This window comes from Bombina bombina, chromosome 7 (assembly GCF_027579735.1).
Source record: "Bombina bombina isolate aBomBom1 chromosome 7, aBomBom1.pri, whole genome shotgun sequence".
Classification (NCBI taxonomy): domain Eukaryota; kingdom Metazoa; phylum Chordata; class Amphibia; order Anura; family Bombinatoridae; genus Bombina; species Bombina bombina.
The window spans coordinates 555640773-555653414 of record NC_069505.1 but is presented as its reverse complement, the minus strand read 5'-3'; the positions used below and the strand labels follow the sequence as shown (position 1 = coordinate 555653414).

The following is a 12642-nucleotide window of genomic DNA, read 5'->3' as shown; positions in this document are numbered from 1 at the left end:
TGTGTTCTTCTTGTATTGAGAGAACTTTGTGTTATAGAGAGAGAGACTTTTTGAACATGAGCCACCCTTAGATAAGGCGGATGCTGTTAAGGGGTCTCCTGTACCAGATATGTCCCCCCAAGCATCCCAATCTTTTACACATGCAGTGCCCTGCGTTTCCTCTCACAATCTGATAGGATTTTCTTTGCAAGACATTGCTACTCAGGTATCTTCTACGGTATCTGAGGCACTGTCTGCTTTTCTCATGCTTCAGGGAAAGCGCAAGAGGAAGTTTAATGAATTAGCTAGTAAGGTTTCTGATCAGGTTGTGGTAGCCAAGTTTCCCTTGCTCAAAAATCTGAGGAGGAAGACACTTCGGTGGCAACTGAGAGTGAAATCTCAGATTCTGACAGTATAATTCCTGCTTCTGATGCTGAAGTTGTATCCTTCAGGTTTAAGCTGGAACACCTCTGCCTGTTACTTAAGGAGGTTTTAGCTACCTTGGACAACTCTGATACGACTCTCGTAGTCAATCCTAAGAAGTTTAGCAAACTGAACAAGTACTTTGATGTTTCCTCCGCGGTGGAGGTTTTCCCTGTACCAGACAGTGCTACAGAGATTATTGCATGGGAGTGGGAGAGACCTGGAATTCCCTTTTCTCCATCTCCAATTTTCAAGAAAATGTTTCCAATAGCTGACTCTATTAAGGAGTCTTGGCAAACGGTCCCCAAAGTGGAAGGGGCTATTTCCATTTTTGCTAAGAGAACCACTTTTCCCATAGAGGATAGCTGTTCCTTTAAGGATCCTATGGAAAGGAAGTTGGAGGCATTGTTAAAGAAAATCTATGTTCACCAGGGTCTACAATGGCAGCCTGCAGTGTGCATTGCCACTGTCACCAGCGCGGAAGCCTACTGGTTTGATGCTTTGATTCTATTCAGACAGATACGCCTCTTGAGGAGATCCAAGATAGGATTAAGACTCTTAAGTTGGCTAATTCCTTTATCACGGATGATTCCTTACAAGTCATTAAGTTGGGAGCAAAAATATCTGGTTTTGTTTTACTAGCTCGCAGAGCTTTATGGTTGAAATTCTGGTCTGCGGATGTTTCTTCTAAGTCCAAACTTATGGCGATCCCCTTCAAGGGTAAGACCTTGTTTGGGCCAGGCTTGGCTGAAATTATTTCTGATATTACAGGAGGAAAAGGATATTTCCTCCCACAGGATAAGAGAAATAAACAGAAAGGGCGTCATAATAATTTTCGTTCCATTCGAAACTTTAGAGGTAAGCCTTTCCAACCCCCCCCCCCCCCCTCTTCCAAGCAGAAACAGTCCAAGTCTTCCTGGAATCCCAATCAGCCTTGGAACAAGGGGAAGCAATCTAAGAAGCCCGCAAATGATTTAAGTCAGCATGAAAGCCTTCCCCCGATCTGGGAGCTGATCTTGTAGGGGGCAGACTTTCTCACTTCGCTCAAGCCTGGGTTTGGGATGTTCCGGATCCCTGGGCGGTGGACATTGTGTCCCAGGGATACAAACTAGAGTTCAAGACTTTTCCTCCCAGGGGCAGGTTCCTCCTCTCAAGATTATCTGTAGACCAGATAAAAAGAGAGGCGCTCTTACATTGTGTTCAGGATCTTTCTGCCCTGGGAGTGATAGTTCCCGTTCCAATGCAGGAACAGGGTCTGGGATTCTACTCCAATCTGTTTGTGGTTCCCAAAAAAGAGGGAACTTTCAGACCGATTTTAGACCTCAAAAGTCTAAACAAGTTTCTCAGAGTACCGTCCTTCAAGATGGAAACTATTCGTTCCATTCTTCCCTTGGTTCAAGAGGGTCAGTTCATGACAACCATAGACCTAAAGGATGCGTACCTTCATGTTCCCATCCACAGGGATAGTCACATGTTTTTGAGGTTTGCTTTTCTAGACAAGCACTTCCAATTTGTGGCTCTTCCATTCGGTCTTGCTCCGGTCTCGGGGCATTGCAGTGGCACCATATCTGGATGACATTCTAGTTCAGGTGCCGTCTTTTCAACAAGCAAACTCTCATACAGAGATCTGTCTCCGCGAATAGAACTGGATCAGGCGACAAGAGAATCTCTTCCGTGGTGGTTGTCTCAGGAACATCTCTCCCAGGGAACCTGCTTCCGCAGACCTACCTGGGTGATTGTGACCACGGATGCCAGCCTGCTGGGATGGGGAACAGTCTGGGGCTCGTTAAAGGCTTAAGGTCTATAGACTCCGGAGAAGGCAGTTCTCCCCATAAACATCCTAGAGCTGAGGGCAATCTTCAATGCTTTACTTGCCTGGCCTCAGTTAGCTTCAGCCTGGTTTATCAGGTTCCAGTCGGAGAACATAACTTCTGTGGCTTACGTCAACCATCAGGGAGGAACTCGGAGTTCCTTGGCCATGACAGAGGTAGACAGCAGTTGTGGGTCTCCGCCCACTGAATAATTTTGGCTATCTGCGATCCACATTACAGGAGTGGACAATTGGGAAGCAGATTTTCTGAGCAGACAGACCTTTCACCCGGGGGAGTGGGAGCTCCATCCTGAGGTGTTTTCCAGTTTGATCCTCAAATGGGGGCAGCAGGAGTTAGATCTCATGGCTTCTCGGCAGAATGCCAAGCTCCCGAGGTATGGTTCGAGGTCAAGGGATCCAAATGCAGTCCTGATAGATGCACTGGCGGTGCCATGGAATTTCAGTATAGCATACTTGTTTCCTCCACTCGCTCTCCTTCCACGGGTCATTGCTCGGATCAAGCAGGAGAGGGCTTCGGTGATTCTCATAGCACCGGTGTGGCCTCGCAGAATCTGGTATGTAGACATAGTGGAGATGTCATCTCTTCCACCCTGGAGACTCCCGCTGAGGAAAGACCTTCTACTTCAAGGGCCCTTCCTTCATCCAAATCTTATTTCTCTGAAGCTGAATGCGTGGAGATTGAACGCTTAATTTTATCTAAGCGTGGGTTTTCGGACTCGGTCATTGAGACCTTGATCCAGGCCCGTAAGCCTGTGACTAGAAGGATTTACCATTAAATATGGAGCATAAATATCTGTACTGGTGTGAGGCCAAGGGGTTCTTGTGGAGTAGAGTCAGGATTCCTAGGATTCTGTCTTTTTTCCAGGACGGTCTGGAGAAAGGTTTATCAGTGAGTACTTTGAAGGGTCAAATATCTGCTTTGTCTATTTCTCCTGTTAAGTGTAGTCAGTCCACGGGTCATCCATTACTTATGGGATATTAACTCCTCCCTAACAGGAAGTGCAAGAGGATCACCCAAGCAGAGCTGCTATATAGCTCCTCCCCTCTACGTCATACCCAGTCATTCTCTTGCACCTAACTAATCGATAGGATGTGTGAGAGGACAGAGGTTATTAAAACTTAGTTTTTATTTCTTCAATCAAAAGTTTGTTATTTTAAACGGCACCGGAGTGTGTTGTTTTTCTCAGGCAGCATTAGAAGAAGAATCTGCCTGAGTTTGTGTATGATCTTAGCGGACGTAACTAAGATCCATTTGCTGTTCTCGGCCTTCTGAGGAGCGGGGTAACTTCAGAACAGGGGACAGCGGGCAGGGTTCACCTGCAAAGAGGTATGTTGCAGTATATTATTTTCTAAGGAATGGAATTGACTGAGAAAATACTGCTAATACCGTTGAAATGTAAGTACAGCCTTAAATGCAGTAGTAGCAACTGGTATCAGGCTGTTATGTATGTATGTTGGCACTGAAGTATTTCTGGGGAATGGCACTTCACTAAGAAAATACTGTATACATATAGCTTTTAGCCTTCTGCAGTAAGAGCAACTAGCAACAGGCTTTTTTATAACTTCATGTATTTATATTTAAAACGTTTACTGGCATGTTAATCGTTTTAGCTTTGAGGTACTTGGTGAAATTTTTTTGGGCATTAATTTCCACTTGGCTGTCGTTTTGTTTTAAATAAAGTCAGTATTGAGCTTCCCCACTGTTGTATTATGAGTGGGAGGGGCCTATTTTGGCGCTTTTCTACACAGTAGAAATTCAGTCACAAGTCTTCCTTATTCTCCCTGCATGATCCAGGACGTCTCTACAGAGCTCAGGGGTCTCCAAAACTAGTTTTGAGGGAGGTAATCACTCACAGCAGACCTGTGAGACTGTGTTTTGACTGTGATAAAAACGTTTATATTTTATTGTTATACGTTTTTTCGGTATTAAGGAGTTAATCATCCATTTGCTAGTGGGTGCATTCCTTTGCTAAATCAATGCATTTATTGTTAAAAATTGTTTTCTATAACTAATCCGGTTCATTGTTATTTCAACTGCGACAGTTTTTGTGTGCTTCTTAAAGGCACAGTAACGTTTTTTATATTACTTGAAAATTGTTTGAAAAAGTATTTTCCAAGCTTGCTAGTCTAATTGCTAGTTTGTTTAAACATGTCTGACACAGAGGAATCTCTTTGTGCAATATGTTCAAAGGCCAATGTGGAGCCCAATAGAAATTTATGTACTAATTGCATTGATGCTACTTTAAATAAAAGTCAATCTGTACATGTTAATAAAAATTCACCAGACAACGAGGGGGAAGTTATGCCGACTAACTTACCTCACGTGTCAGTACCTGCATCTCCCGCTCAGGAGGTGCGTGATATTGTAACGCCAAGTACATCAGGGCGGCCATTACAGATCACTTTGCAAGACATGGCTAATGTTATGACTGAGGTTTTATCTAAATTGCCAGAACTCAGGGGTAAACGAGACCACTCTGGAGTGAGAACAGAGTGCGCTGATAATACTAGGGCCATGTCAGATACTGCGTCACAATTTGCAGAACATGAAGACGGAGAGCTTCATTCTGTGGGTGACGGGTCTGATCCAAATAAACTGGATTCAGACATTTCAAATTTCAAATTTAAGCTTGAGAACCTCTGTGTGTTACTAGGGGAGGTGTTGGCGGCTCTGAATGATTGTAACACGGTTGCAATCCCAGAGAAAATATGTAGGTTGGATAAATATTTTGCGGTACCAACGTGTACTGACGTTTTTCCTATACCTAAAAGACTTACTGATATTGTTAACAAGGAGTGGGATAGACCCGGTGTGCCTTTCTCACCCCCTCCTATATTCAGAAAAATGTTTCCAATAGACGCCACCACACGGGACTTATGGCAGACGGTCCCTAAGGTGGAGGGAGCAGTTTCTACTTTAGCTAAGCGTACCACTATCCCGGTGGAGGATAGCTGTGCTTTTTCAGATCCAATGGATAAAAAGTTAGAGGGTTACCTTAAGAAAATGTTTGTTCAACAAGGTTTTATTTTGCAACCCCTTGCATGCATTGCGCCGGTCACGGCGGCGGCGGCATTCTGGTTTGAGTCTCTGGAAGAGACCCTTGAATCAGCTCCATTGGATGAGATTACAAACAAGCTTAAAACTCTTAAGCTAGCTAATTCATTTATTTCTGATGCCGTAGTACATCTAACTAAACTTACGGCTAAGAATTCCGGATTCGCCATTCAGGCGCGCAGAGCGCTTTGGCTAAAATCCTGGTCAGCTGATGTGACTTCTAAATCTAAATTGCTTAACATACCTTTCAAAGGGCAGACATTATTCGGGCCCGGTTTGAAAGAAATTATCGCTGACATTACTGGAGGTAAGGGCCATGCCCTGCCTCAAGACAGAGCCAAACCAAGGGCTAGACAGTCTAATTTTCGTGCCTTTCGTAACTTCAAGGCAGGAGCAGCATCAACTTCCTCCGCTCCAAAACAGGAAGGAACTGTTGCTCGTTACAGACAGGGCTGGAAACCTAACCAGACCTGGAACAAGGGCAAGCAGGCCAGAAAACCTGCTGCTGCCCCTAAGACAGCATGAAGTGAGGGCCCCCAATCCGGAAACGGATCTAGTAGGGGGCAGACTTTCTCTCTTCGCCCAGGCTTGGGCAAGAGATGTCCAGGATCCCTGGGCGTTAGAGATCATATCTCAGGGATATCTTCTGGACTTCAAAGCTTCTCCTCCAAAAGGGAGATTTCATCTTTCAAGGTTGTCAACAAACCAGATAAAGAAAGAGGCGTTTCTACGCTGTGTACAAGATCTTTTACTAATGGGAGTGATCCACCCGGTTCCGCGGTCGGAACACGGACAGGGGTTTTACTCAAATCTGTTTGTGGTTCCCAAGAAAGAAGGAACCTTCAGACCAATCTTGGATTTAAAGATCCTAAACAAATTCCTAAGAGTTCCATCGTTCAAAATGGAAACTATTCGGACAATCTTACCCATGATCCAAAAGGGTCAGTACATGACCACAGTGGATTTAAAGGATGCCTACCTTCACATACCGATTCACAAAGATCATTACCGGTACCTAAGGTTTGCCTTTCTAGACAGGCACTACCAGTTTGTAGCTCTTCCCTTCGGGTTAGCTACTGCTCCAAGAATCTTCACAAAGGTTCTGGGGTCTCTTCTGGCGGTGCTAAGACCGCGAGGAATATCGGTAGCTCCGTACCTAGACGACATTCTGATACAAGCGTCAAGTTTCCAAACTGCCAAGTCTCATACAGAGTTAGTACTGGCATTTCTAAGGTCACATGGGTGGAAAGTGAACGAGGAAAAGAGTTCTCTATTGCCACTCACAAGAGTTCCCTTCCTAGGGACTCTTATAGATTCTGTAGAAATGAAGATTTATCTGACAGAGGTCAGGTTAACAAAGCTTCTAAATGCTTGCCGTGTCCTTCATTCCATTCCACGCCCGTCAGTGGCTCAATGCATGGAGGTAATCGGCTTAATGGTAGCGGCAATGGACATAGTTCCCTTTGCACGCCTGCATCTCAGACCACTGCAATTGTGCATGCTAAGTCAGTGGAATGGGGACTACTCAGATTTGTCCCCTATGCTGAATCTGGATCAAGAGACCAGAAACTCTCTTCTATGGTGGCTCTCTCGGCCACATCTTTCCAAGGGGATGCCTTTCAGCAGGCCAGATTGGACAATTGTAACAACAGACGCCAGCCTGATAGGTTGGGGCGCTGTCTGGAATTCCCTGAAGACTCAGGGATCTTGGACTCAGGAGGAGAGTCTCCTTCCCATATATATTCTGGAATTAAGAGCAGTTTTCAATGCCCTTCTGGCTTGGCCTCAGTTAGCAACTCTGAGGTTCATCAGGTTTCAGTCGGACAACATCACGACTGTGGCTTACATCAACCATCAGGGAGGGACAAGGAGTTCCCTAGCAATGATGGAAGTATCAAAGATAATGCACTGGGCAGAGTCACACTCTTGCCACCTATCAGCGATCCACATCCCAGGCGTGGAGAACTGGGAAGCGGATTATCTAAGTCGCCAGACTTTTCATCCGGGGGAGTGGGAACTTCATCCGGAGGTCTTTGCCCAACTTCTTCGGCCTTGGGGCAGACCAGATCTCGATCTCATGGCGTCTCGCCAGAACGCCAAACTTCCTTATTACGGATCCAGGTCCAGAGACCCGGGAGCGGTTCTGATAGATGCTCTGACAGCACCTTGGGCCTTCAACATGGCTTATGTGTTTCCACCCTTCCCGATGCTTCCTCGATTGATTGCCAGGATCAAACAGGAGAGAGCATCGGTGATTCTAATAGCGCCTGCGTGGCCACGCAGGACCTGGTATGCAGACCTAGTGGACATGTCGTCCTGTCCACCATGGTCTCTACCTCTGAGACAGGACCTTCTGGTGCAGGGTCCCTTCAAACATCCAAATCTAATTTCTCTGAGGCTGACTGCATGGAGATTGAACGCTTGATTCTATCAAAGCGTGGATTTTCTGAGTCAGTGATTGATACCTTGATACAGGCTAGGAAGCCTGTTACCAGGAAAATTTACCATAAAATATGGCGCAAATACTTGCATTGGTGCGAATCCAAAAGTTACTCATGGAGTAAGGTTAGGATTCCTAGGATATTATCCTTTCTACAAGAAGGTTTAGAAAAGGGTTTATCCGCTAGTTCGTTAAAGGGACAAATCTCAGCTTTGTCCATCCTTCTACACAGACGTCTGTCAGAAGTTCCAGACGTCCAGGCTTTTTGTCAGGCTTTGGCCAGGATTAAGCCTGTGTTTAAAACGGTTGCTCCGCCATGGAGTTTAAACTTAGTTCTTAACGTTTTACAGGGTGTTCCGTTTGAACCCCTTCATTCCATTGATATCAAACTGTTATCTTGGAAAGTTCTGTTTTTAATGGCTATTTCCTCGGCTCGAAGAGTCTCTGAGTTATCTGCCTTACATTGTGATTCTCCTTATCTGATTTTCCATTCAGACAAGGTAGTCCTGCGTACTAAACCTGGGTTTTTACCTAAGGTAGTTACCAACAGGAATATCAATCAAGAGATTGTTGTTCCATCATTGTGCCCCAACCCTTCTTCAAAGAAGGAACGTCTTCTGCACAATCTGGACGTTGTCCGTGCCCTGAAATTTTATTTACAGGCAACTAAAAATTTTCGACAAACTTCTTCCCTGTTTGTCGTGTATTCTGGACAGAGGAGAGGTCAAAAGGCTTCGGCCACCTCTCTTTCCTTTTGGCTTCGTAGCATAATACGTTTAGCCTATGAGACTGCTGGACAGCAGCCTCCTGAAAGGATTACAGCTCATTCTACCAGAGCTGTGGCTTCCACTTGGGCCTTTAAGAATGAGGCCTCTGTTGAACAGATTTGCAAGGCTGCGACTTGGTCTTCACTTCACACTTTTTCTAAATTTTACAAATTTGACACTTTTGCTTCTTCGGAGGCTATTTTTGGGAGAAAGGTTCTTCAGGCAGTGGTTCCTTCCGTGTAAAGAGCCTGCCTGTCCCTCCCGTCATCCGTGTACTTTTAGCTTTGGTATTGGTATCCCATAAGTAATGGATGACCCGTGGACTGACTACACTTAACAGGAGAAAACATAATTTATGCTTACCTGATAAATTCCTTTCTCCTGTAGTGTAGTCAGTCCACGGCCCGCCCTGTTTTTTATGGCAGGTCTAAATTTTAAATTATACTCCACTGCACCCTATAGTTTCTCCTTTCTCGTTTGGTTTTCGGTCGAATGACTGGGTATGACGTAGAGGGGAGGAGCTATATAGCAGCTCTGCTTGGGTGATCCTCTTGCACTTCCTGTTAGGGAGGAGTTAATATCCCATAAGTAATGGATGACCCGTGGACTGACTACACTACAGGAGAAAGGAATTTATCAGGTAAGCATAAATTATGTTTTTGTTGCATAAGCGTTTGGCGGATGTGCCAGATATGCAATCCTTTTGTCGGGCCTTGGTCAGAATCAGGCCTGTGTTTAAACCTGTTACTCCTCCCTGGAGTCTTAACCTTGTTTTAAAAGTCCTTCAGCAGACTCCGTTTGAGCCTATGCATTCCTTAGATATTAAGTTGTTATCTTGGAAAGTTTTTTTTTTTTTTAAATTTTATTTATAACCAACACATGGTACAATGATAAGTTACAGATCTAAGACACCACGCAGGGTGTGACAAAGTAACATAGAATCGATTAGACAGCATAATATAATAACATAATCCATTGGCTACAGTAAAATGAAATGTTCACAATTATATTTAGGTCTGTACAGGACTTGTATGGACTAGAGAACTTTCTAACAGCGGTTTACATTTGTACCACAATGCTGGGTTGTTTTTTTTGTATACTAACACAATCTAACTAAACATAAAATAAACTAACAAGACTGAGCTAAACCTCCTTAAACAGAGACACAGTAGAACCACAACAATAAAAGTTTTGCTGAATACCACAGTTATGCCCTCATATTAGTACAAAGAGGTAAAAGGGCATTACATCATAGAATGAAAAGGCTGAGACATATAGTATTGTGAGTAAGCCCACTGGTGCAACTGCTAAATGTAGCGAATATATCAAAGAGGGGGGGTAGGGCCCACAGATTTAATGAGTAAGATTAATATATACACGGTATCTCAGTTTAATAAACTAACAAGACTAAACTAAACCTCCTTAACCAAGGAAAATTGACTATTAAATTATAGATTATAAATTACATTGCCCTACAAATATCATCTAACAAACATTGACTGAGAAAAATGTGGCTGTTGTATTATTACAAGTTTGTAACTACTCGTACTTTATAAGAAAGCAGCCTGGTCAAGATTTTAACATATTATGAGAGTTATAACACACCGCAATTCTCAGTAAACAGCACTATGATTATGCAACATTTCAGAATCTTAGCTAACAATATAGCACATAGCACACAACAAAACAATGAAATGAGGCTGCTGAGCTACACAGATAAGTTAAACAGTGTGGCCGCCTTAATATTGCAGGCATTACTTAATAGTTTCTTGGTAAATAAGGGTGAGTTGAGCGTATACACAGGCTGCTTAAAATGATTGAATATATCTGACAGAAGCTCCAAGCAGGAGTTATATATATATATACATATGTTGAGACCTTAGTGTGCAGCAACGTTTTGATTCACCAAGATACATCTAATAAGAATGATGGTAGCAAGGATCGTATTGTTAAGTGCCAGCCAAGCAAAACACTCTCAAAATGCTGATTAACACTGCTCAGCAAATCAAGTAAACAACACCAGAGCATAATAGAGAGGTTGATATACATAACAATAGTATAGTTCAGCTACTGCTCACAAATGCCTTCAGCCCCTGTGTGTCATAGTAAGAAATTATGCTTGCTAGTGGGTACAGTGAACTCATATCTTTAAGCATATGAGAAGCGGTGTATAAGTAAGAATTAAATGAAATAGGACAAAAGCACATACATAATCAGGTGTAGAAAATAATATAAGGCAGCCGCTGTCTATTGGTTTCTTGTATTGACTGGTGTTGAACAAATGCATCTGGGCAATCAAAGGTGCTGAAAGTTACACAGATGTACAAAGGGTAGGCAAAAGCCTGTGGTCACATAGGAGTTTGTTGCATAGTCAGCTGGTAAATGGGACTGTGACCATAAGCTGATCATCCGATCCCGACACGGAGTGGAGCGTGGCAGACATACCTCAGAAGGGTGCAACTGATTTGCGAAGGGGAGAGAGGCAACCTCACAGTGAGAATTAAGTGCGGCAGAACAACCAAAGGTGGAGCGACAGGAGTTTCAGCCGCATTGTTAGCACGGTAAGCGGTATTGAGACCAGTCTCCATTTCTAAGATTCTTGGTCTGAGCTCTGTGGCTGGCGCTGCAGTAGTCATAACGGGTAGCAGTGAGTTGAATTTTGAATCCCCAGCTGGTGCTATGGTAGAGATCCAACGTTCCATGCGGGAAGGTGATGCCCCGGCTGCTAGAATTGTCACCGCTGTTCCCTTCCGTGAGGGAGCTGAGGTTAGAGAGCTGATGTCCGCCTGTGGGCACAATACTAAGCCACCCCTCACGCTCTGTAAGGTGGATTCCGAAGCAGACTTCACCTGTCGGCGCGGTTGTACTGTTGCTCTCACCAAAGTGCTTAGGTTAGAGCAGGACAGGAGGAGCCGGTCAAATTTGGGCAATAAAATGGCCTTTATTTCGTCCAGGGCATAGGCATCCGTACACATTTCTTTGATGATGAGCCTCTCCATTATGTAGGATCTATGTACAATGTGGCGGGAGATCACCCGCCACCACACCAAAACGGTTTCTGGCTTCTCGGGGGCCGAGGGATAGTATGCCTCAATCCAGTAAAGTTCTCGGGCACAAACACTGCCAAGAGAGAGAAGGATGGCGAAGGTTCCAGCCACTTTTAACTTCTAGATACTCGGAGCCTCAGGAGTCTGTGGCCATCTTGGAACGCCGCCCACCGGAAGTCCTCTATCTTGAAAAGTTTTGTTTCTTGTTGCCATGTCTTCTGCTCAGAGAGTTTCGGAACTCTCTGCGTTGCAGTGTGATTCCCCCTTATCTTTCATTCTGATAAGGTGGTTCTGCGTACTAAGTTATTATTTTCGGATAGGAATATTAATCAGGAAATCGTTGTTCCTTCTTTGTGTCCTAATCCTTCTTCTCATAAGGAGCGTTTGCTGCACAACCTAGATATGGTACGTGCGTTGAAATTCTATTTGCAGGCGACTAATGATTTTTGACAGTCTTCTGCCTTGTCATTTTATCTGGGAAACGCAAGGGTCAGAAAGCTACAGCTACTTCTCTTTCTTTCTGGCTTAAGAGTATAATTCGCTTGGCCTATGAAACTGCTGAACAGTAGCCTCCTGAGAGAATCGCAGCTCATTCCACTAGGGCTGTTTCTTCTTCCTGGGCCTTCAAAAATGAAGCTTCTGTGGAACAGATTTGCAAGGCTGCAACTTGGTCCTCTCTGCACACTTTTTAAAAATGTTATAAATTTGATAGTTTTGCCTTGGCTGAGGCTTCTTTTGGGAGAAAGGTTCTTCAAGCAGTGGTGCCTTCTGTTTAGGTTCCCTGTCTTGTCCCTCCCTTATCATCCCAACAGTAATTACTGATAATCCGTGGACTCACCGTGTCATTAGAAAGAAAACTAAATTTATGCTTACCTGATAAATTTATGTATTTCTTGACACGGTGAGTCCACGCCCCCCCCCTGTATTTTTCAGACATTGTTGGGTTTTTTTTATAAACCTCAGGCACCCCTGCACCTTGTGTTGCTTCCTTTCTCTCCTTTTCCTTCGTACGAATGACTGGGGTTTGTGGGAAGGGAGATGATACTTAACAGCTTTGCTGTGGTGCTCTTTGCCTCCTCCTGCTGGCCAGGAGTGATATT

At 44.2% G+C, this 12642-nt stretch overlaps 1 protein-coding gene across 1 annotated transcript in view; it reads left to right on the top strand.

Annotated features, from left to right (window-relative positions):
- The window catches only part of LOC128667033 (H-2 class I histocompatibility antigen, Q9 alpha chain), a 554857-nt gene that overhangs the window by 470163 nt on the left and 72052 nt on the right, over window positions 1-12642 (top strand). The gene's annotated exons all lie outside the window — the stretch shown is intronic.